This window comes from Podarcis raffonei, chromosome 18 (assembly GCF_027172205.1).
Source record: "Podarcis raffonei isolate rPodRaf1 chromosome 18, rPodRaf1.pri, whole genome shotgun sequence".
Lineage (NCBI taxonomy): Eukaryota > Metazoa > Chordata > Lepidosauria > Squamata > Lacertidae > Podarcis > Podarcis raffonei.
The window spans coordinates 13264959-13289775 of record NC_070619.1 but is presented as its reverse complement, the minus strand read 5'-3'; the positions used below and the strand labels follow the sequence as shown (position 1 = coordinate 13289775).

The 24817-nt window shown below is 43.4% G+C and overlaps 1 long non-coding RNA gene across 1 annotated transcript; it reads left to right on the top strand.

The window, feature by feature from the left end:
• The first annotated feature begins 10219 nt into the window (after window positions 1–10219).
• Window positions 10220–20262, top strand: LOC128405886 (uncharacterized). The gene is made up of 3 exons (XR_008328371.1): window positions 10220–10381; window positions 15208–15312; window positions 20134–20262. It is a non-coding gene; the product is annotated as an uncharacterized LOC128405886 (long non-coding RNA).
• The last annotated feature ends 4555 nt before the right edge of the window (window positions 20263–24817 follow it).

The window sequence follows — 24817 nt, the reverse complement described above, 5'->3', positions numbered from 1 at the left end:
GATGAAGCACTGCTTGGTTTTGAAACCAGCTAATTCCTCAAGATCCCAATTCCTCCACTTTTTATTAAATGCAGTTTCCTTGTGGTTCCTTCGCAGATTCCTGCCTTGCAGCGGGAGGGACTGGATGACCCTTGGGGTCCCTTCCAGCTAGATGCATAATAATAGTAATAATAATAACAACAACAACAACAACAACAACTTATATGATTCTTGGGAAAGGGCTTCAGAAAGAAGAAACGGGGGGAAAAACACATTTCTTCCAGTTAGTCGTATGCTGGCTCCTTTCCGACTTGATTCTTTCTTCCACTGCAATCTGGGCTTGAAATATTCTAGATCTGCTTTGACATGGACCTCTTTCCCTTCTTGTGAAAATAATTGACATTATTGATATTTCTTAGGTTTGAATTCCTGCTCTGAAAAGGAGGAGGAGGAAGAAACTTCGCCTGATGAAGGGAGAAGAGGAGGTGGAGGAAAACTCAGCTGCAGACATGAAGGTAAAGGGGGGAAAATAGAAATATACACATAACACTTAAGAACATTTTTAAACAACCCCACTCCTGATATATCACACCGACCCCCCCCCTAACCAGCACAGTACAGTTAAAATACAGTAAAGTGTTTTTATTTATTTGAATGGGGTAGGGCAGCTCCTCCTAGCTTCCCCCATGTTGGTGAGGTTTGTCTCCTTTCTCCTCTTCTTGTTAGGCTATCTAAAGGGGACAAAGCAATGTGTTGAAAACTTAAATTTCTTCCGATGAACCATTGCTTTAACCAGATAATTGATTCTTGCACCTATCGATTTATCCACATAATCCAAGCGGAGATGAATTAGCATCCCAAAAGGGTACACTAGCAAGTACACTAGCACACAAATGATAATATTTGAATTCACTGGGCATTCAAATACTTGAGGCAGGGAGCTGGCTGATTTCTCTAATGGAGCATACAAAACACTTTGGACCTAGAAGACCCCAGCCTTAATGGCAACCCTCCATTGCTTTCTGTTTTGCCGGGAGGTATAAATGTTGCTAGCAGATGAGCAGTCACCCCAAGAACTTCAGGCAGCAAAAGGAGATGGCCAGGGGGGCTTCATGGCGGAACTGAACTGGCAGCTGCAGGAGAAGGGTGGATCCCTCATGGATGACCCTTGGGGTCCCTTCCCGATATAGACTCAGAAAGAGAAAGAGCATTTCTTGAAGTGAGTTGTGGTTGTCGGCATGCAGAGGGGAGCAAGACCCAGCAGGATCGTATCCTTCCGGCCGTCCTGCTGTGAAGACCCACCTGCCTCTGCTCCGACATAAATCAGCAACCCAGGCTTAAAAGCCAGGACATATAAGCCGAGCTAACAGCGCACACAGAGTGGCATGAGGCTTGTGGAACCATGGATTTATTAATCAAACTATGGATTTATTAATCATAAATCAGGACAAAAAACATGTCATCATACTATGGTTGTGATGATAAAAGGAGGTGAAGCTCATTTGTATGCTTCAGAATCCAAATGAGATAAATTAAAAGTTTCAAAGGGGAAATAATTTTAGAGCCATATTCAAATTCCTGCGTGGAAATAACTTACACCTAGAAATTATCATGAATTCTATACCAGTAATGGCCACACGAGGGCACTGTTTATTTTCCTATTGAAGTGTATTCCAGTACTGGCCACAGGAGGGCACTGTTTATTTTCCTATTGAGTCTATTCCAGTAATGGCCACACGGGGTCACTGTTTATTTTCCAATAGATGTCTTTTCCAGCCTACTAAGTCTAAGGCAAATATATTGGGAATAGGGAGAAAGACCCCTGAAATGCAGAGATGGGACCCCCATAGGCATCTAGACTGACCCCTGAAATCCAGAGATGGGACCCCAGAGGCATCTAGACTGACCCCTGAAATGCAGAGATGGGACCCCCATAGGCATCTAGACTGACCCCTGAAATGCAGAGATGGGACCCCCAGAGGTATCTAATCTGACCCCTGAAATGCAGATAGGGAACCCCAGAGGCATCTAGACTGACCCCTGAAATAATAATAATAATAATAATAATAATAATAATAATAATAAATTTTATTTATATCCCGCCCTCCCCAGCCGAAGCCGGGCTTAGGGCGGCTAACAATAAAACAGTACAAAAGTACAACACAAACAACACTCTAAAATCATTCATTATAAAATCAATTAAATTCAAGCCACTGGCCACCATTGGGCCAGAGCTCCGCGAAGATTGCCGAGGGAGGGAGTCAGGCTGTGCCCTAGCCAAAGGCCTGGCGGAACAGCTCTGTCTTGCAGGCCCTGCGGAAAGATGTCAAGTCCCGCAGGGCCCTAGTCTCTTGTGACAGAGTGTTCCACCAGGTCGGAGCCACAGCCGAAAAAGCCCTGGCTCTAGTTGAGGCCAGCCTAACTTCTCTGTGGCCTGGGACCTTCAAGATGTTTTTATTTGAAGACCGTAAGTTTCTCTGTGGGGCATACCAGGAGAGGCTGTCCCGTAGGTACGAGGGTCCTAGGCCGTATAGGGCTTTAAAGGTTAAAACCAGCACCTTCAACCTGATCCTGTACTCCACCGGGAGCCAGTGCAGTTGATATAGCACCGGATGAATGTGATCTCGCAGCGAAGACCCCGTAAGGAGTCTCGCTGCAGCAATGCAGATGGGACCCCAGAGGCGTCCAGTCAAGGGATAGTTTGGGGGGCAGAAACGGGATCAAGGATGGATTTTTTACATTTGATTTCCAAAATGAGGTTTTGAGAAATTTCCAAAATGAGGTTTCTTGAGCCATCGAGAAATTCTTGGCAAACTGATAGGAATGGTTTAAGTCATGTGGTCGAGCCAATGTCTATATTTATTATGTGTGTGGTTATCTATATATATATGTGTTTAATATATATTTATACATTTATATTTATATTTATATTTATATATATGTATATATTATATCCTCCCTTCCTCCCAGGCAGCTTTGAGAAATTTAGGATGGGGAAATCATTACAAAACTAGTAACGATTCTTCAAATTGAAGCATCCTCCTCGTCATCATCATCATTCTTATTAATAGCACGCATTCCCAGCAAACCCAGACAGGGACTCCCGGCAGCTTATGGTTCCAGGCACCCCCAACCTGCGGCCCTCCAGATGTTTTGGGACTACAACTCCCATGATCCCTAGCAAATAGGACCAGCGGTCAGGGATGATGGGAATTGTAGTCCAAAACATCTGGAGGGCTGCAGGTTGGGGGTGCCTGGATAAAATGACAGGATATATAATTATATAATAATAACAACAATAATAATATTATAATATAATATATAATAATATCAATGGTCCATGGGGTCACGAAGAGTCGGACACGACTAAACAACAACAATGTCTATTCCAGTACTGGCCACAGGAGGGCACTGTTTATTTTCCTATTTATGTCTATTCCAGTAATGGCCACACGGGGTCACTGTTTATTTTCCAATCCATGTCTAACCCTAACCAGGCCCCTCAGGCACTGTTGGGACACCTCCCAGAAGGGATTTTTCGGGGGGGTCCCTCCAGCCTTCCCTCTCCGCAGGGACCACAAGAGGCATCTAGTCTGACCCCTGAAATGCAGAAATCTAGTCTAGGCCCCGCTGCCCTCAACCAACACGGCGCCGCCGCTGCCTCTTCCGCCCTTTCTTTCCCCTCCCTCTTTCCAGTCCCCTTGCCCTTGTCCAAAATGGATGCCCTAGCAACTCCCTCCATCAATCCAATCTTGGCCACGATAGGTGGGCCTTTGGGCCAATCCCAGGTCGGGCAGTGGGCGGGGCCAGCCGTTTCCCGCTTTTTCTCCTCCCAGCTGTTTCTCAGCTGCTTCTCCTCAGATGTTTCCCGCGCCCTTTGGGCGCCTTTTTCATGCTGGGAAACAGCAATAAATTCTTATTAGCATTTCATCTTAAATCATGATGATGATGATGATGATTAGAAAAGGAGGCAAAGTTTGTAATATAGTATGTTTTGTCGCGTTTTTAATATTCTGTGGGGAGCGGCTGAGAAAGGAGAATAAATGAGGCTTATCCTTCATTTTTCAATTCCTATCATTATTATTATAATGGTTATTCTGATAAAAGGGTGAGGGAAGTTTGTCGCATATGATGTTTTATCATTTTTTAAATATTCTGTTGGTGGCTGGGGAAAAAGCAGTACATTATTATTATTATCATTCAATGTTAAATTATTATTATAATTATTATAAACCCCACCCACCCAAGTGGGACATGGCCTAAACAGCATAGTATTTTTATTTATTCGAACTGTATCTTGGAAACTGGATCTGAAACAAGGTATTTGTTGCAGAAATTACACACTACATGTTACAAAGCGGATGCCTGAATGTATCCTTTCCACTTGACAGCTCCGGGAAGTGAAAAATAAATATAAAAATAAGATAATATCCCCTGCTTTGCCACTTTCCTCCATTGCAAAGCTCTTTTCCCCTCAAAAAGGGACTCCAGGAAGGGATTGTTGGCCAAGGAAAGCCTTATTATTATTATTATTATTATCCCACCCCCAAACTTGCCAACAATTATCATGCTTATTCTTATAAAAGGGTGAGGGAAGTTTGGAGTATATGACGTTCTATCATTTTTTAAAAATATGCTGTTGGGGGCTGGGGAATAAATCATTATGATTATCATTAAATTTTAAACTATTATTATTATTCACACCCACCCAAGTGAGACATGGCCTCTTCCCCCCTAAGCCTTAACAGTATAGTATTTTTATTTATTTGAATTGGGGGGAGAAGCAACTCCAGAGGAACTGGCTGTGAAAATAATAATCATTTATTCTTTATAGAAAATAAAGTGCAGATCTCCATTGCTTTCCCCCTCAGGCCGCCCTTAATGTCTTGAAAACTGGACCTGAACAGTGTATTGTTCAGATGAAGCACTGCTTGGTTTTGAAACCAGCTAATTCCTCAAGATCCCAATTCCTCCACTTTTTATTAAATGCAGTTTCCTTGTGGTTCCTTCGCAGATTCCTGCCTTGCAGCGGGAGGGACTGGATGACCCTTGGGGTCCCTTCCAGCTAGATGCATAATAATAGTAATAATAATAACAACAACAACAACAACAACAACTTATATGATTCTTGGGAAAGGGCTTCAGAAAGAAGAAACGGGGGGAAAAACACATTTCTTCCAGTTAGTCGTATGCTGGCTCCTTTCCGACTTGATTCTTTCTTCCACTGCAATCTGGGCTTGAAATATTCTAGATCTGCTTTGACATGGACCTCTTTCCCTTCTTGTGAAAATAATTGACATTATTGATATTTCTTAGGTTTGAATTCCTGCTCTGAAAAGGAGGAGGAGGAAGAAACTTCGCCTGATGAAGGGAGAAGAGGAGGTGGAGGAAAACTCAGCTGCAGACATGAAGGTAAAGGGGGGAAAATAGAAATATACACATAACACTTAAGAACATTTTTAAACAACCCCACTCCTGATATATCACACCGACCCCGCCCTAACCAGCACAGTACTGTTAAAATACAGTAAAGTGTTTTTATTTATTTGAATGGGGTAGGGCAGCTCCTCCTGGCTTCCCCCATGTTGGTGAGGTTTGTCTCCTTTTTCCTGTTCTTGTTAGGCTATCTAAAGGGGACAAAGCAATGTGTTGAAAACTTAAATTTCTTCCGATGAACCATTGCTTTAACCAGATAATTGATTCTTGCACCTATCGATTTATCCACATAATCCAAGCGGAGATGAATTAGCATCCCAAAAGGGTACACTAGCAAGTACACTAGCACACAAATGATAATATTTGAATTCACTGGGCATTCAAATACTTGAGGCAGGGAGCTGGCTGATTTCTCTAATGGAGCATACAAAACACTTTGGATCTAGAAGACCCCAGCCTTAATGGCAACCCTCCATTGCTTTCTGTTTTGCCGGGAGGTATAAATGTTGCTAGCAGATGAGCAGTCACCCCAAGAACTTCAGGCAGCAAAAGGAGATGGCCAGGGGGGCTTCATGGCGGAACTGAACTGGCAGCTGCAGGAGAAGGGTGGATCCCTCATGGATGACCCTTGGGGTCCCTTCCCGATATAGACTCAGAAAGAGAAAGAGCATTTCTTGAAGTGAGTTGTGGTTGTCGGCATGCAGAGGGGAGCAAGACCCAGCAGGATCGTATCCTTCCGGCCGTCCTGCTGTGAAGACCCACCTGCCTCTGCTCCGACATAAATCAGCAACCCAGGCTTAAAAGCCAGGACATATAAGCCGAGCTAACAGCGCACACAGAGTGGCATGAGGCTTGTGGAACCATGGATTTATTAATCAAACTATGGATTTATTAATCATAAATCAGGACAAAAAACATGTCATCATACTATGGTTGTGATGATAAAAGGAGGTGAAGCTCATTTGTATGCTTCAGAATCCAAATGAGATAAATTAAAAGTTTCAAAGGGGAAATAATTTTAGAGCCATATTCAAATTCCTGCGTGGAAATAACTTACACCTAGAAATTACCATGAATTCTATACCAGTACTGGCCACAGGAGGGCACTGTTTATTTTCCTATTGAGGTCTATTTCAGTACTGGCCACAGGAGGGCGCTGTTTACTTTCCTATTGAGTCTATTCCAGTAATGGCCACACGGAGTCACTGTTTATTTTCCAATAGATGTCTTTTCCAGCCTACTAAGTCTAAGGCAAATATATTGGGAATAGGGAGAAAGACCCCTGAAATGCAGAGATGGGACCCCCATAGGCATCTAGACTGACCCCTGAAATCCAGAGATGGGACCCCAGAGGCATCTAGACTGACCCCTGAAATGCAGAGATGGGACCCCCATAGGCATCTAGACTGACCCCTGAAATGCAGAGATGGGACCCCCAGAGGTATCTAATCTGACCCCTGAAATGCAGATAGGGAACCCCAGAGGCATCTAGACTGACCCCTGAAATAATAATAATAATAATAATAATAATAATAATAATAATAATAATAAATTTTATTTATATCCCGCCCTCCCCAGCCGAAGCCGGGCTTAGGGCGGCTAACAATAAAACAGTACAAAAGTACAACACAAACAACACTCTAAAATCATTCATTATAAAATCAATTAAATTCAAGCCACTGGCCACCATTGGGCCAGAGCTCCGCGAAGATTGCCGAGGGAGGGAGTCAGGCTGTGCCCTAGCCAAAGGCCTGGCGGAACAGCTCTGTCTTGCAGGCCCTGCGGAAAGATGTCAAGTCCCGCAGGGCCCTAGTCTCTTGTGACAGAGTGTTCCACCAGGTCGGAGCCACAGCCGAAAAAGCCCTGGCTCTAGTTGAGGCCAGCCTAACTTCTCTGTGGCCTGGGACCTTCAAGATGTTTTTATTTGAAGACCGTAAGTTTCTCTGTGGGGCATACCAGGAGAGGCTGTCCCGTAGGTACGAGGGTCCTAGGCCGTATAGGGCTTTAAAGGTTAAAACCAGCACCTTCAACCTGATCCTGTACTCCACCGGGAGCCAGTGCAGTTGATATAGCACCGGATGAATGTGATCTCGCAGCGAAGACCCCGTAAGGAGTCTCGCTGCAGCAATGCAGATGGGACCCCAGAGGCGTCTAGTCAAGGGATAGTTTGGGGGGCAGAAACGGGATCAAGGATGGATTTTTTACATTTGATTTCCAAAATGAGGTTTTGAGAAATTTCCAAAATGAGGTTTCTTGAGCCATCGAGAAATTCTTGGCAAACTGATAGGAATGGTTTAAGTCATGTGGTCGAGCCAATGTCTATATTTATTATGTGTGTGGTTATCTATATATATGTGTTTAATTTATATTTATATTTATATTTATATTTATATTTATATATGTGTATATATTATATCCTCCCTTCCTCCCAGGCAGCTTTGAGAAATTTAGGATGGGGAAATCATTGCAAAACTAGTAACGATTCTTCAAATTGAAGCATCCTCCTCGTCATCATCATCATTCTTATTAATAGCACGCATTCCCAGCAAACCCAGACAGGGACTCCTGGCAGCTTATGGTTCCAGGCACCCCCAACCTGCGGCCCTCCAGATGTTTTGGGACTACAACTCCCATGATCCCTAGCAAATAGGACCAGCGGTCAGGGATGATGGGAATTGTAGTCCAAAACATCTGGAGGGCTGCAGGTTGGGGGTGCCTGGATAAAATGACAGGATATATAATTATATAATAATAATAACAACAATAATAATATTATAATATAATATATAATAATATCAATGGTCCATGGGGTCACGAAGAGTCGGACACGACTAAACAACAACAATGTCTATTCCAGTACTGGCCACAGGAGGGCACTGTTTATTTTCCTATCTATGTCTATTCCAGTACTGGCCACATGAGGTCACTGTTTATTTTCCTATTTATGTCTATTCCAGTATTGGCCACACGGGGTCACTGTTTATTTTCCAATCCATGTCTAACCCTAACCAGGCCCCTCAGGCACTGTTGGGACACCTCCCAGAAGGGATTTTTCGGGGGTGTCCCTCCAGCCTTCCCTCTCCGCAGGGACCACAAGAGGCATCTAGTCTGACCCCTGAAATGCAGAAATCTAGTCTAGGCCCCGCTGCCCTCAACCAACACGGCGCCGCCGCTGCCTCTTCCGCCCTTTCTTTCCCCTCCCTCTTTCCAGTCCCCTTGCCCTTGTCCAAAATGGATGCCCTAGCAACTCCCTCCATCAATCCAATCTTGGCCACGATAGGTGGGCCTTTCGGCCAATCCCAGGTCGGGCAGTGGGCGGGGCCAGCCGTTTCCCGCTTTTTCTCCTCCCAGCTGTTTCTCAGCTGCTTCTCCTCAGATGTTTCCCGCGCCCTTTGGGCGCCTTTTTCATGCTGGGAAACAGCAATAAATTATTATTAGCATTTCATTTTAAATCATGATGATGATGATGATGATGATGATTAGAAAAGGAGGCAAAGTTTGTAATATAGTATGTTTTGTCGCGTTTTTAATATTCTGTGGGGAGCGGCTGGGAAAGGAGAATAAATGAGGCTTATCCTTCATTTTTCAATTCCTATCATTATTATTATAATGGTTATTCTGATAAAAGGGTGAGGGAAGTTTGTCGCATATGATGTTTTATCATTTTTTAAATGTTCTGTTGGTGGCTGGGGAAAAAGCAGTACATTATTATTATTATCATTCAATGTTAAATTATTATTATAATTATTATAAACCCCACCCACCCAAGTGGGACATGGCCTAAACAGCATAGTATTTTTATTTATTCGAACTGTATCTTGGAAACTGGATCTGAAACAAGGTATTTGTTGCAGAAATTACACACTACATGTTACAAAGCGGATGCCTGAATGTATCCTTTCCACTTGACAGCTCCGGGAAGTGAAAAATAAATATAAAAATAAGATAATATCCCCTGCTTTGCCACTTTCCTCCATTGCAAAGCTCTTTTCCCCTCAAAAAGGGACTCCAGGAAGGGATTGTTGGCCAAGGAAAGCCTTATTATTATTATTATTATTATTATTATTATTATTATTATTATCCCACCCCCAAACTTGCCAACAATTATCATGCTTATTCTTATAAAAGGGTGAGGGAAGTTTGGAGTATATGACGTTCTATCATTTTTTAAAAATATGCTGTTGGGGGCTGGGGAATAAATCATTATGATTATCATTAAATTTTAAACTATTATTATTATTCACACCCACCCAAGTGAGACATGGCCTCTTCCCCCCTAAGCCTTAACAGTATAGTATTTTTATTTATTTGAATTGGGGGGAGAAGCAACTCCAGAGGAACTGGCTGTGAAAATAATAATCATTTATTCTTTATAGAAAATAAAGTGCAGATCTCCATTGCTTTCCCCCTCAGGCCGCCCTTAATGTCTTGAAAACTGGACCTGAACAGTGTATTGTTCAGATGAAGCACTGCTTGGTTTTGAAACCAGCTAATTCCTCAAGATCCCAATTCCTCCACTTTTTATTAAATGCAGTTTCCTTGTGGTTCCTTCGCAGATTCCTGCCTTGCAGCGGGAGGGACTGGATGACCCTTGGGGTCCCTTCCAGCTAGATGCATAATAATAGTAATAATAATAACAACAACAACAACAACAACAACTTATATGATTCTTGGGAAAGGGCTTCAGAAAGAAGAAACGGGGGGGAAAACACATTTCTTCCAGTTAGTCGTATGCTGGCTCCTTTCCGACTTGATTCTTTCTTCCACTGCAATCTGGGCTTGAAATATTCTAGATCTGCTTTGACATGGACCTCTTTCCCTTCTTGTGAAAATAATTGACATTATTGATATTTCTTAGGTTTGAATTCCTGCTCTGAAAAGGAGGAGGAGGAGGAGGAGGAGGAAGAAACTTCGCCTGATGAAGGGAGAAGAGGAGGTGGAGGAAAACTCAGCTGCAGACATGAAGGTAAAGGGGGGAAAATAGAAATATACACATAACACTTAAGAACATTTTTAAACAACCCCACTCCTGATATATCACACCGACCCCCCCCAACCAGCACAGTACAGTTAAAATACAGTAAAGTGTTTTTATTTATTTGAATGGGGTAGGGCAGCTCCTCCTAGCTTCCCCCATGTTGGTGAGGTTTGTCTCCTTTCTCCTCTTCTTGTTAGGCTATCTAAAGGGGACAAAGCAATGTGTTGAAAACTTAAATTTCTTCTGATGAACCATTGCTTTAACCAGATAATTGATTCTTGCACCTATCGATTTATCCACATAATCCAAGCGGAGATGAATTAGCATCCCAAAAGGGTACACTAGCAAGTACACTAGCACACAAATGATAATATTTGAATTCACTGGGCATTCAAATACTTGAGGCAGGGAGCTGGCTGATTTCTCTAATGGAGCATACAAAACACTTTGGATCTAGAAGACCCCAGCCTTAATGGCAACCCTCCATTGCTTTCTGTTTTGCCGGGAGGTATAAATGTTGCTAGCAGATGAGCAGTCACCCCAAGAACTTCAGGCAGCAAAAGGAGATGGCCAGGGGGGCTTCATGGCGGAACTGAACTGGCAGCTGCAGGAGAAGGGTGGATCCCTCATGGATGACCCTTGGGGTCCCTTCCCGATATAGACTCAGAAAGAGAAAGAGCATTTCTTGAAGTGAGTTGTGGTTGTCGGCATGCAGAGGGGAGCAAGACCCAGCAGGATCATATCCTTCCAGCCGTCCTGCTGTGAAGACCCACCTGCCTCTGCTCCGACATAAATCAGCAACCCAGGCTTAAAAGCCAGGACATATAAGCCGAGCTAACAGCGCACACAGAGTGGCATGAGGCTTGTGGAACCATGGATTTATTAATCAAACTATGGATTTATTAATCATAAATCAGGACAAAAAACATGTCATCATACTATGGTTGTGATGATAAAAGGAGGTGAAGCTCATTTGTATGCTTCAGAATCCAAATGAGATAAATTAAAAGTTTCAAAGGGGAAATAATTTTAGAGCCATATTCAAATTCCTGCGTGGAAATAACTTACACCTAGAAATTACCATGAATTCTATACCAGTACTGGCCACAGGAGGGCACTGTTTATTTTCCTATTGAGGTCTATCTCAGTACTGGCCACAGGAGGGCACTGTTTATTTTCCTATTGAGTCTATTCCAGTAATGGCCACACGGGGTCACTGTTTATTTTCCAATAGATGTCTTTTCCAGCCTACTAAGTCTAAGGCAAATATATTGGGAATAGGGAGAAAGACCCCTGAAATGCAGAGATGGGACCCCCATAGGCATCTAGACTGACCCCTGAAATCCAGAGATGGGACCCCAGAGGCATCTAGACTGACCCCTGAAATGCAGAGATGGGACCCCCATAGGCATCTAGACTGACCCCTGAAATGCAGAGATGGGACCCCCAGAGGTATCTAATCTGACCCCTGAAATGCAGATAGGGAACCCCAGAGGCATCTAGACTGACCCCTGAATAATAATAATAATAATAATAATAATAATAATAATAATAATAATAAATTTTATTTATATCCCGCCCTCCCCAGCCGAAGCCGGGCTTAGGGCGGCTAACAATAAAACAGTACAAAAGTACAACACAAACAACACTCTAAAATCATTCATTATAAAATCAATTAAATTCAAGCCACTGGCCACCATTGGGCCAGAGCTCCGCGAAGATTGCCGAGGGAGGGAGTCAGGCTGTGCCCTAGCCAAAGGCCTGGCGGAACAGCTCTGTCTTGCAGGCCCTGCGGAAAGATGTCAAGTCCCGCAGGGCCCTAGTCTCTTGTGACAGAGTGTTCCACCAGGTCGGAGCCACAGCCGAAAAAGCCCTGGCTCTAGTTGAGGCCAGCCTAACTTCTCTGTGGCCTGGGACCTTCAAGATGTTTTTATTTGAAGACCGTAAGTTTCTCTGTGGGGCATACCAGGAGAGGCTGTCCCGTAGGTACGAGGGTCCTAGGCCGTATAGGGCTTTAAAGGTTAAAACCAGCACCTTCAACCTGATCCTGTACTCCACCGGGAGCCAGTGCAGTTGATATAGCACCGGATGAATGTGATCTCGCAGCGAAGACCCCGTAAGGAGTCTCGCTGCAGCAATGCAGATGGGACCCCAGAGGCGTCCAGTCAAGGGATAGTTTGGGGGGCAGAAACGGGATCAAGGATGGATTTTTTACATTTGATTTCCAAAATGAGGTTTTGAGAAATTTCCAAAATGAGGTTTCTTGAGCCATCGAGAAATTCTTGGCAAACTGATAGGAATGGTTTAAGTCATGTGGTCGAGCCAATGTCTATATTTATTATGTGTGTGGTTATCTATATATATATGTGTTTAATATATATTTATACATTTATATTTATATTTATATTTATATTTATATTATATATATATGTATATATTATATCCTCCCTTCCTCCCAGGCAGCTTTGAGAAATTTAGGATGGGGAAATCATTACAAAACTAGTAACGATTCTTCAAATTGAAGCATCCTCCTCGTCATCATCATCATTCTTATTAATAGCACGCATTCCCAGCAAACCCAGACAGGGACTCCCGGCAGCTTATGGTTCCAGGCACCCCCAACCTGCGGCCCTCCAGATGTTTTGGGACTACAACTCCCATGATCCCTAGCAAATAGGACCAGCGGTCAGGGATGATGGGAATTGTAGTCCAAAACATCTGGAGGGCTGCAGGTTGGGGGTGCCTGGATAAAATGACAGGATATATAATTATATAATAATAACAACAATAATAATATTATAATATAATATATAATAATATCAATGGTCCATGGGGTCACGAAGAGTCGGACACGACTAAACAACAACAATGTCTATTCCAGTCCTGGCCACAGGAGGGCACTGTTTATTTTCCTATTTATTTCTATTCCAGTAATGGCCACACGGGGTCACTGTTTATTTTCCAATCCATGTCTAACCCTAACCAGGCCCCTCAGGCACTGTTGGGACACCTCCCAGAAGGGATTTTTCGGGGGGGTCCCTCCAGCCTTCCCTCTCCGCAGGGACCACAAGAGGCATCTAGTCTGACCCCTGAAATGCAGAAATCTAGTCTAGGCCCCGCTGCCCTCAACCAACACGGCGCCGCCGCTGCCTCTTCCGCCCTTTCTTTCCCCTCCCTCTTTCCAGTCCCCTTGCCCTTGTCCAAAATGGATGCCCTAGCAACTCCCTCCATCAATCCAATCTTGGCCACGATAGGTGGGCCTTTGGGCCAATCCCAGGTCGGGCAGTGGGCGGGGCCAGCCGTTTCCCGCTTTTTCTCCTCCCAGCTGTTTCTCAGCTGCTTCTCCTCAGATGTTTCCCGCGCCCTTTGGGCGCCTTTTTCATGCTGGGAAACAGCAATAAATTCTTATTAGCATTTCATCTTAAATCATGATGATGATGATGATGATGATGATGATTAGAAAAGGAGGCAAAGTTTGTAATATAGTATGTTTTGTCGCGTTTTTAATATTCTGTGGGGAGCGGCTGGGAAAGGAGAATAAATGAGGCTTATCCTTCATTTTTCAATTCCTATCATTATTATTATAATGGTTATTCTGATAAAAGGGTGAGGGAAGTTTGTCGCATATGATGTTTTATCATTTTTTAAATATTCTGTTGGTGGCTGGGGAAAAAGCAGTACATTATTATTATTATCATTCAATGTTAAATTATTATTATAATTATTATAAACCCCACCCACCCAAGTGGGACATGGCCTAAACAGCATAGTATTTTTATTTATTCGAACTGTATCTTGGAAACTGGATCTGAAACAAGGTATTCGTTGCAGAAATTACACACTACATGTTACAAAGCGGATGCCTGAATGTATCCTTTCCACTTGACAGCTCCGGGAAGTGAAAAATAAATATAAAAATAAGATAATATCCCTTCCTTTGCCACTTTCCTCCATTGCAAAGCTCTTTTCCCCTCAAAAAGGGACTCCAGGAAGGAATTGTTGGCCAAGGAAAGCCTTATTATTATTATTATTATTATTATTATCCCACCCCCAAACTTGCCAACAATTATCATGCTTATTCTTATAAAAGGGTGAGGGAAGTTTGGAGTATATGACGTTCTATCATTTTTTTAAAATATGCTGTTGGGGGCTGGGGAATAAATTATTATGATTATCATTAAATTTTAAACTATTATTATTATTCACACCCACCCAAGTGAGACATGGCCTCTTCCCCCCTAAACAGTATAGTATTTTTATTTATTTGAATTGGGGGGAGAAGCAACTCCAGAGGAACTGGCTGTGAAAATAATAATCATTTATTCTTTATAGAAAATAAAGTGCAGATCTCCATTGCTTTCCCCCTCAGGCCGCCCTTAATGTCTTGAAAACTGGACCTGAACAGTGTATTGTTCAGATGAAGCACTGCTTGGTTTTGAAACCAGCTAATTCCTCAAGATCCCAATTCCTCCACTTTTTATTAAATGCAGTTTCCTTGTGGTTCCTTCGCAGATTCCTGCCTTGCAGCGGGTGGGACTGGATGACCCTTGGGGTCCCTTCCAGCTAGATGCATAATAATAATAATAACAACAACAACAACAACAACAACAACTTCTTATATGATTCTTGGGAAAGGGCTTCAGAAAGAAGAAACGGGGGGAAAAACACATTTCTTCCAGTTAGTCGTATGCTGGCTCCTTTCCGACTTGATTCTTTCTTCCACTGCAATCTGGGCTTGAAATATTCTAGATCTGCTTTGACATGGACCTCTTTCCCTTCTTGTGAAAATAATTGACATTATTGATATTTCTTAGGTTTGAATTCCTGCTCTGAAAAGGAGGAGGAGGAGGAGGAGGAAGAAACTTCGCCTGATGAAGGGAGAAGAGGAGGTGGAGGAAAACTCAGCTGCAGACATGAAGGTAAAGGGGGGAAAATAGAAATATACACATAACACTTAAGAACATTTTTAAACAACCCCACTCCTGATATATCACACCGACCCCCCCCAACCAGCACAGTACAGTTAAAATACAGTAAAGTGTTTTTATTTATTTGAATGGGGTAGGGCAGCTCCTCCTAGCTTCCCCCATGTTGGTGAGGTTTGTCTCCTTTCTCCTCTTCTTGTTAGGCTATCTAAAGGGGACAAAGCAATGTGTTGAAAACTTAAATTTCTTCCGATGAACCATTGCTTTAACCAGATAATTGATTCTTGCACCTATCGATTTATCCACATAATCCAAGCGGAGATGAATTCGCATCCCAAAAGGGTACACTAGCAAGTACACTAGCACACAAATGATAATATTTGAATTCACTGGGCATTCAAATACTTGAGGCAGGGAGCTGGCTGATTTCTCTAATGGAGCATACAAAACACTTTGGATCTAGAAGACCCCAGCCTTAATGGCAACCCTCCATTGCTTTCTGTTTTGCCGGGAGGTATAAATGTTGCTAGCAGATGAGCAGTCACCCCAAGAACTTCAGGCAGCAAAAGGAGATGGCCAGGGGGGCTTCATGGCGGAACTGAACTGGCAGCTGCAGGAGAAGGGTGGATCCCTCATGGATGACCCTTGGGGTCCCTTCCCGATATAGACTCAGAAAGAGAAAGAGCATTTCTTGAAGTGAGTTGTGGTTGTCGGCATGCAGAGGGGAGCAAGACCCAGCAGGATCGTATCCTTCCGGCCGTCCTGCTGTGAAGACCCACCTGCCTCTGCTCCGACATAAATCAGCAACCCAGGCTTAAAAGCCAGGACATATAAGCCGAGCTAACAGCGCACACAGAGTGGCATGAGGCTTGTGGAACCATGGATTTATTAATCAAACTATGGATTTATTAATCATAAATCAGGACAAAAAACATGTCATCATACTATGGTTGTGATGATAAAAGGAGGTGAAGCTCATTTGTATGCTTCAGAATCCAAATGAGATAAATTAAAAGTTTCAAAGGGGAAATAATTTTAGAGCCATATTCAAATTCCTGCGTGGAAATAACTTACACCTAGAAATTATCATGAATTTTATACCAGTACTGGCCACAGGAGGGCACTGTTTATTTTCCTATTGAGGTCTATTTCAGTACTGGCCACAGGAGGGCACTGTTTATTTTCCTATTGAGTCTATTCCAGTAATGGCCACACGGGGTCACTGTTTATTTTCCAATAGATGTCTTTTCCAGCCTACTAAGTCTAAGGCAAATATATTGGGAATAGGGAGAAGGACCCCTGAAATGCAGAGATGGGACCCCCATAGGCATCTAGACTGACCCCTGAAATCCAGAGATGGGACCCCAGAGGCATCTAGACTGACCCCTGAAATGCAGAGATGGGACCCCCATAGGCATCTAGACTGACCCCTGAAATGCAGAGATGGGACCCCCAGAGGTATCTAATCTGACCCCTGAAATGCAGATAGGGAACCCCAGAGGCATCTAGACTGACCCCTGAAATAATAATAATAATAATAATAATAATAATAAATTTTATTTATATCCCGCCCTCCCCAGCCGAAGCCGGGCTTAGGGCGGCTAACAATAAAACAGTACAAAAGTACAACACAAACAACACTCTAAAATCATTCATTATAAAATCAATTAAATTCAAGCCACTGGCCACCATTGGGCCAGAGCTCCGCGAAGATTGCCGAGGGAGGGAGTCAGGCTGTGCCCTAGCCAAAGGCCTGGCGGAACAGCTCTGTCTTGCAGGCCCTGCGGAAAGATGTCAAGTCCCGCAGGGCCCTAGTCTCTTGTGACAGAGTGTTCCACCAGGTCGGAGCCACAGCCGAAAAAGCCCTGGCTCTAGTTGAGGCCAGCCTAACTTCTCTGTGGCCTGGGACCTTCAAGATGTTTTTATTTGAAGACCGTAAGTTTCTCTGTGGGGCATACCAGGAGAGGCTGTCCCGTAGGTACGAGGGTCCTAGGCCGTATAGGGCTTTAAAGGTTAAAACCAGCACCTTCAACCTGATCCTGTACTCCACCGGGAGCCAGTGCAGTTGATATAGCACCGGATGAATGTGATCTCGCAGCGAAGACCCCGTAAGGAGTCTCGCTGCAGCAATGCAGATGGGACCCCAGAGGCGTCCAGTCAAGGGATAGTTTGGGGGGCAGAAACGGGATCAAGGATGGATTTTTTACATTTGATTTCCAAAATGAGGTTTTGAGAAATTTCCAAAATGAGGTTTCTTGAGCCATCGAGAAATTCTTGGCAAACTGATAGGAATGGTTTAAGTCATGTGGTCGAGCCAATGTCTATATTTATTATGTGTGTGGTTATCTATATATATATGTGTTTAATATATATTTATACATTTATATTTATATTTATATTTATGTATATATTATATCCTCCCTTCCTCCCAGGCAGCTTTGAGAAATTTAGGATGGGGAAATCATTACAAAACTAGTAACGATTCTTCAAATTGAAGCATCCTCCTCGTCATCATCATCATTCTTATTAATAGCACGCATTCCCAGCAAACCCAGACAGGGACTCCCGGCAGCTTATGGTTCCAGGCACCCCCAACCTGCGGCCCTCCAGATGTTTTGGGACTACAACTCCCATGATCCCTAGCAAATAGGACCAGCGGTCAGGGATGATGGGAATTGTAGTCCAAAACATCTGGAGGGCTGCAGGTTGGGGGTGCCTGGATAAAATGACAGGATATATAATTATATAATAATAACAACAATAATAATATTATAATATAATATATAATAATATCAATGGTCCATGGGGTCACGAAGAGTCGGACACGACTAAACAACAACAATGTCTATTCCAGTCCTGGCCACAGGAGGGCACTGTTTATTTTCCTATTTATTTCTATTCCAGTAATGGCCACACGGGGTCACTGTTTATTTTCCAATCCATGTCTAACCCTAACCAGGCCCCTCAGGCACTGTTGGGACACCTCCCAGAAGGGATTTTTCGGGGGGGGGGGGTGTCCCTCCAGCCTTCCCTCTCCGCAGGGACCACAAGAGGCATCTAGTCTGACCCCTGAAATGCAGAAATCTAGTCTAGGCCCCGCTGCCCTCAACCAACACGGCGCCGCCGCTGCCTCTTCCGCCCTTTCTTTCCCCTCCCTCTTTCCAGTCCCCTTGCCCTTGTCCAAAATGGATGCCCTAGCAACTCCCTCCATCAATCCAATCTTGGCCACGATAGGTGGGCCTTTGGGCCAATCCCAGGTCGGGCAGTGGGCGGGGCCAGCCGTTTCCCGCTTTTTCTCCTCCCAGCTGTTTCTCAGCTGCTTCTCCTCAGATGTTTCCCGCGCCCTTTGGGCGCCTTTTTCATGCTGGGAAACAGCAATAAATTCTTATTAGCATTTCATCTTAAATCATGATGATGATGATGATGATGATGATGATGATTAGAAAAGGAGGCAAAGTTTGTAATATAGTATGTTTTGTCGCGTTTTTAATATTCTGTGGGGAGCGGCTGGGAAAGGAGAATAAATGAGGCTTATCCTTCATTTTTCAATTCCTATCATCATTATTATTATAATGGTTATTCTGATAAAAGGGTGAGGGAAGTTTGTCGCATATGATGTTTTATCATTTTTTAAATATTCTGTTGGTGGCTGGGGAAAAAGCAGTACATTATTATTATTATCATTCAATGTTAAATTATTATTATAATTATTATAAACCCCACCCACCCAAGTGGGACATGGCCTAAACAGCATAGTATTTTTATTTATTCGAACTGTATCTTGGAAACTGGATCTGAAACAAGGTATTCGTTGCAGAAATTACACACTACATGTTACAAAGCGGATGCCTGAATGTATCCTTTCCACTTGACAGCTCCGGGAAGTGAAAAATAAATATAAAAATAAGATAATATCCCCTCCTTTGCCACTTTCCTCCATTGCAAAGCTCTTTTCCCCTCAAAAAGGGACTCCAGGAAGGAATTGTTGGCCAAGGAAAGCCTTATTATTATTATTATTATTATCCCACCCCCAAACTTGCCAACAATTATCATGCTTATTCTTATAAAAGGGTGAGGGAAGTTTGGAGTATATGACGTTCTTTCATTTTTTTAAAATATGCTGTTGGGGGCTGGGGAATAAATTATTATGATTATCATTAAATTTTAAACTATTATTATTATTCACACCCACCCAAGTGAGACATGGCCTCTTCCCCCCTAAACAGTATAGTATTTTTATTTATTTGAATTGGGGGGAGAAGCAACTCCAGAGGAACTGGCTGTGAAAATAATAATCATTTATTCTTTATAGAAAATAAAGTGCAGATCTCCATTGCTTTCCCCCTCAGGCCGCCCTTAATGTCTTGAAAACTGGACCTGAACAGTGTATTGTTCAGATGAAGCACTGCTTGGTTTTGAAACCAGCTAATTCCTCAAGATCCCAATTCCTCCACTTTTTATTAAATGCAGTTTCCTTGTGGTTCCTTCGCAGATTCCTGCCTTGCAGCGGGTGGGACTGGATGACCCTTGGGGTCCCTTCCAGCTAGATGCATAATAATAATAATAATAACAACAACAACAACAACAACAACAACAACAACAACAACAACAACTTCTTATATGATTCTTGGGAAAGGGCTTCAGAAAGAAGAAACGGGGGGGAAAACACATTTCTTCCAGTTAGTCCTATGCTGGCTCCTTTCCGACTTGATTCTTTCTTCCACTGCAATCTGGGCTTGAAATATTCTAGATCTGCTTTGACATGGACCTCTTTCCCTTCTTGTGAAAATAATTGACATTATTGATATTTCTTAGGTTTGAATTCCTGCTCTGAAAAGGAGGAGGAGGAGGAGGAGGAAGAAACTTCGCCTGATGAAGGGAGAAGAGGAGGTGGAGGAAAACTCAGCTGCAGACATGAAGGTAAAGGGGGGAAAATAGAAATATACACATAACACTTAAGAACATTTTTAAACAACCCCACTCCTGATATATCACACCGACCCCACCCTAACCAGCACAGTACTGTTAAAATACAGTAAAGTGTTTTTATTTATTTGAATGGGGTAGGGCAGCTCCTCCTAGCTTCCCCCATGTTGGTGAGGTTTGTCTCCTTTCTCCTCTTCTTGTTAGGCTATCTAAAGGGGACAAAGCAATGTGTTGAAAACTTAAATTTCTTCCGATGAACCATTGCTTTAACCAGATAATTGATTCTTGCACCTATCGATTTATCCACATAATCCAAGCGGAGATGAATTCGCATCCCAAAAGGGTACACTAGCAAGTACACTAGCACACAAATGATAATATTTGAATTCACTGGGCATTCAAATACTTGAGGCAGGGAGCTGGCTGATTTGTCTAATGGAGCATACAAAACACTTTGGACCTAGAAGACCCCAGCCTTAATGGCAACCCTCCATTGCTTTCTGTTTTGCCGGGAGGTATAAATGTTGCTAGCAGATGAGCAGTCACCCCAAGAACTTCAGGCAGCAAAAGGAGATGGCCAGGGGGGCTTCATGGCGGAACTGAACTGGCAGCTGCAGGAGAAGGGTGGATCCCTCATGGATGACCCTTGGGGTCCCTTCCCGATATAGACTCAGAAAGAGAAAGAGCATTTCTTGAAGTGAGTTGTGGTTGTCGGCATGCAGAGGGGAGCAAGACCCAGCAGGATCGTATCCTTCCGGCCGTCCTGCTGTGAAGACCCACCTGCCTCTGCTCCGACATAAATCAGCAACCCAGGCTTAAAAGCCAGGACATATAAGCCGAGCTAACAGCGCACACAGAGTGGCATGAGGCTTGTGGAACCATGGATTTATTAATCAAACTATGGATTTGTGGATCGAGGGCCCGACCCCCGCTATGTGAAATAAACACACAAGGACACGTGATATAAGGTTAATGGGCAAGAAAAGGCCACAACTTTATTGATTACAGCAGTGAAAAGGCCCTGTTTAGGGAAGCTTTTAATGTTGAATAGGTTACTGCATTTTAGTGTTTTGTTGGAAGCCGCCCAGAGTGGCTGGGGAAACCCAGCCAGATGGGCGGGATATAAATAATAGCTTCTTCTTATTCACCATGGGGTTAGTACCTTGTGCAACTTTTTTCTGAGATGTACCTGTGAACAAAATATAGGATCCTGATAGCAGTCTCTGTTGCATTGCCTGCATGTTCTTGTGTTGTTGCTTTAGGTTGCCTGCTTATATGAGCTGAAATTGTGCTTAAAAAGGTAAAGGTAAAGGTACCCCTGCCCGTACGGGCCAGTCTTGACAGACTCTGGGGTTGTGCGCCCATCTCACTTAAGAGGCCGGGGGCCAGCGCTGTCCGCAGACACTTCCGGGTCACGTGGCCAGCGTGACAAGCTGCATCTGGCGGGCCAGCGCAGCACACGGAACGCCGTTTACCTTCCCGCTGGTAAGCGGTCCCTATTTATCTACTTGCACCCGAAGGTGCTTTTGAACTGCTAGATTGGCAGGCGCTGGGACCGAATGACGGGAGCGCACCCTGCCGCGGGGATTCGAACCGCCGACCTTTTGATTGGCAAGTCCTAGGCGCTGAGGCTTTAACCCACAGCGCCACCCGCGTCCCTGAAATTGTGCTTATATACTGCAAAATAGATGTTTTGACCAAATACTTACTTCTTGCTGCTGCTAGTGGCCTAAATTCATACCTGCTTTTTGTTTCCTTGCAGATATCACCGAAAAGCAGCTTTTGGTTATGATGCCTACAGAACAAGGACATCATCCAGAACTGCCTACCGCTGTCTCATTCAGCAGGTAGGCCATCGTTCTCTCTTTCTCTTAGGGAATCTCATGGGTGCTGGCCAGGGTGTGATCCGTGGCCTAACTGTGTGAAATACGAGCACCCAGTGAGTGGAGCCCCAAACTGCTTGGAGGCCCAAACTCCGTTTGTAGGAGGTGGGAGCAAATGCATTGGTGGGGAGGGTCTGCTGGGAAGAAAGCTCCAGCTACAAAAGATCAAGAAGACCCTTGAACAGGAATGAATCTCACTTCCTCGAGGCCATCGAAGGGGAAATACACAGTTCAAACAGATAAAATATTCCTGATAAAATTCCATTCCTCAGCTGTTAGAGGTAGATTTGGGGCTGAACTAAAAGTTGTGAAATTCATTTTTCTGATTCCATTTTGAAAGGAAATGCTCCCTTTGAGGCTACGACCTTGAAGGGAGAACTACTTTGTGGTGGGAGAGAAGGTTGCTTCAAGTTTGGTTAGCTATTTGTCTTCTCAAAACCAGAATTGGGTGTTAATGTGAAGAATCCTGAAACTACACATAATGTGAAATGTTGAGAAATTCGACTCAGCCAGGAAGCTTGGGGCCAGGTCATCAGCATAGCCAGGGTCTTTGTTGGAGGGCAGGACTTTGGGAAGGGGGACAGAGCCAATGGAATTGGTCAGATAGTTAAGGATTTCTAGTGCTGCCCCCCCCCCCGCTCCCCCTTGGCTACATCAATGGGCCAGGTACTAATTCTTGATCCATTGAGATAAAGTTCATTTGTGTGCTTCAGAGTCCAAATGAAATAAATGAGATAAATTAAAAGTTTGAAAGGGGAAATAATTTAAAAGCCAGATTCAAATTCCTAATTGGAAATAACTTACACCTAGAAATTATCATGAATTCTATTCCAGCACTGGCCACACGGGGTCACTGTTTACTTTAGTATTGATTTCTATTCCAGTAATGCTTTTTATGCTTTAAAAGCTGTGTATGGGTGCTTAAAATAAATAACTAAACAAAGCAGCAGAGAGTAGCAATTGAAACAGACCCCCCCATCAGCATTGTTCGAATGATCTCTAGTGCAAATGGAAGGATACAGATATTTTAGGATATCTTCTGCATATATGCAGCAGGTGGGTTTGTGTGCCTGTGGCCTTTGTTGCAGGGAGTAGGCCTGTGTGTGTGTTTGTGTGTTTTGTTATTGTTCTGTTCTGGTTTCTCAGAACAGCTGCCTCGGAGGCTAGTAGTTGGCCAAGGTAGATAAAAAGAACAGACAAAAGCTGTATTTTCTCCTGTATTTTCTTCCTAGATCGGCTGTTCCGCATCTGGCACAACTGGACTCCACATACTGTACACACACACACACACACACACACACACACAGTACATACACACACATACACACACACATATATACAGTACATACACACACGCGCACACACATACACATATATATTATGCAGTACACGCACGCACGAACACAAACACACACACACACATATATATATATACACACACAGTACACATACACACACAAACATATATACAGTACATACACATACACACATACACATATACATATATATACACACACACACATACACACACATATTATGCAGTACACGCACACACAAACACACACACACACACATATATATACACACACAGTACACATACACACACACACAAACATATATACAGTACATACACACACATACACACATATATTATGCACACATACACACATATATTATGCAGTACACACACGCACACACAGTACACGCACACACATATAAACACAAACACACATATATACACAGTACACACACACACACACAATTATGCAGTACATACACACACACACACATATATACAGTACACACAGTATATACAGTACACACACACACACACACACACATATATATATATACACACACACACACAGACACATACACACATATATACAGTACAGACAAACACACATATATACCGTATTTTTCACACCATAGGACGCACTTTTCCCCCTCCAAAAATGAAGGGGAAATGTGTGTGCGTCCTATGGTGCGAATGCAGGCTTTCGCTGAAGCCTGGAGAGTGAGAGGGGTCGGTGCGCACCTCTCCGCACACCTCTCCGCAAGCAGCCTGTTTGGGGGGCTTCCCCCACCCCAGCCCCGTGCCTGGGGGGGGAATAATTTTTCCCCCTTTATTTCCCCCCCAAAAAACTGGGTGCGCCCTATGGTCCGGTGCGCCCTACTGTGCGAAAAATACGGTATACAGTACACACACACAGTACACACATACACACATATATAGTACACACACATATTATCCAGTACACACACATATACACAGTACACACAAACACACATATACAGTACACACACAGAGTACACACACATATACATATATACAGTACATACACGCACACACATATATACACATATATACACACACACATATATTATGCAGTACATACACACGTGCGCGCGTACACACACATATATATATACACACACACATCTATTATGCAGTACACACACACACACACACACATATACACACACACACACACACACACACATATATACAGTACATACATATATATAGTACACACACACATATATATACAGTATACACACACACATACACAGTACACACACACAATATATTATGCAGTACACACACGTGCGCGCAAACACACACATATATAGTACACACACACATATATTATGCAGTACATACATACACACGCATACTACACACACAC